Below are 1,706 nucleotides of genomic sequence, written 5' to 3' on the forward strand. Positions count from 1 at the left end.
TCAAGATGTTGGCCTTGGGCACGATTGAATCTTGGGCCTTGTCTATTCTCACATATGGGGAGGGGGAAGGGTAAGCTGTGACGAAGTGAGAGAGTGGCATGGACATATATACACTACCAAATGTAAAACAGATAACTAGAGGAAAGCAGCCGCATAGCACAGGGAGATCAGCTCTGTGCTTTGTTTGTTGTAAAGCAGAAACTAACACACCATTGTAAAACAGTTATACTCCAATAAAGTTGTTAAAAAAAATAAAAAATAAAAAAAATAAATCAGAGATAGCAAATTGGCAACCTTCAAGCTCAATCCTCACTGTCTGAAAAATAGTAAATACCCAATAGACATTTGTTTGAATAATTAATTAGTTATAAGACTAGAACTCAATTGGGCTTAGGGTAAGGGGATGAGGACACAGTGTGGAGCTAGCCACTAAAGCAAGCCCCAAGACAAGAAATTCCTCCCCACCCCACATCAACAGGTTCTCATAACAGTTAACATAAACTACCTAGACCAGACAACTGACAACTGTCCAACAAGAGACACTTAAGGACATTCTTGACATCTGGTGATTTTAAAACACAGCTAGGAAGTTGTTTGGAGTATTTGGCCTGGGGTGTACAATCAAGAAAATCACACAGCTAAATTATGTAGCCAAATGAGAGCTAGTTTAGAACTCCCAGTAAAATAAGGGTCAAATAAACACACTATTACCAGTTTACCCACTTGTTTCTCTTCTAAGATTCAGTGATAGTTTGTTATGCTTACCCTTGTCTCTGATCAATTTTATGACAGTCAGCAAAGGAAAGGTAGAACCAAGCAAAGAGCAGAGTCCAATTCACATGCTTTCAGGCCAAATTCATCGCTATAAAACTCTGATCAAATTCAACTTCTTCCAAAACCAGCTGATGAGCAAAAAATTGTCCCAACCTAAACTTATCCAGAAATAGCTGTTCAGACAAGACTTGGCTCTATACAAATTCACTGGAGACCAGCTAATCAACAAAGAAGTTTACCATCCAAAATTCATCCCCAAACAAATGTTTATTCAAGATCTAGTTCTACACAAACTCACTTGAAATCAACTTGTCAGAAAAAAGCTTCCTCTTCCAAGGCTCATCCAAAGGCAGCTGTTTAGCCAGGACCTAGCTCTATACAAATTCATCCAAGACAAGTTGATCTGCAAAGAATTCTCTCATCCAAAGAAGCTATTCAGCAAGGAGCTACCTCAAACAAACTCATCTAAAACAAGCCAGTACTCATCCAAAAACAGCTGCCTCTAAACAAACTCTACAAAAACTAACATCAGAAAAGCATTTCCCTGTCCATAGCTGGTCCAAAAAAAGCTGTTCAGCCGAGACTTGGATGTACACAAAACTATTCAAGAATAACTAATAAGCAAAGAATGAACCCATCTAAAATGCATCCAAAAACAGCTATTTAATTAGGTGTTGTCTTTCCCTATAGTCATCCAAGAGCAGCTATTAGGCAAAGAATTGTCCTGGCCAGAGCTCTTCTTAAAACAGCTATTCAGTCAGAAACTTGCTCTCCAAAACTCATATAAAGCCCCATAGTCAATCAAACCCTGAGCTATCAAAGTATTTTCCAAAATCTGCTATTTATAAAAAACTTTAAAAGCCACCTCAAAAAATACCTGACCACACCAAACTTCATCCAAATCAACAAAAGACCTGGACAAATTCAATCTC

This window comes from Physeter macrocephalus, chromosome 7, assembly GCF_002837175.3.
Source record: "Physeter macrocephalus isolate SW-GA chromosome 7, ASM283717v5, whole genome shotgun sequence".
Classification (NCBI taxonomy): domain Eukaryota; kingdom Metazoa; phylum Chordata; class Mammalia; order Artiodactyla; family Physeteridae; genus Physeter; species Physeter macrocephalus.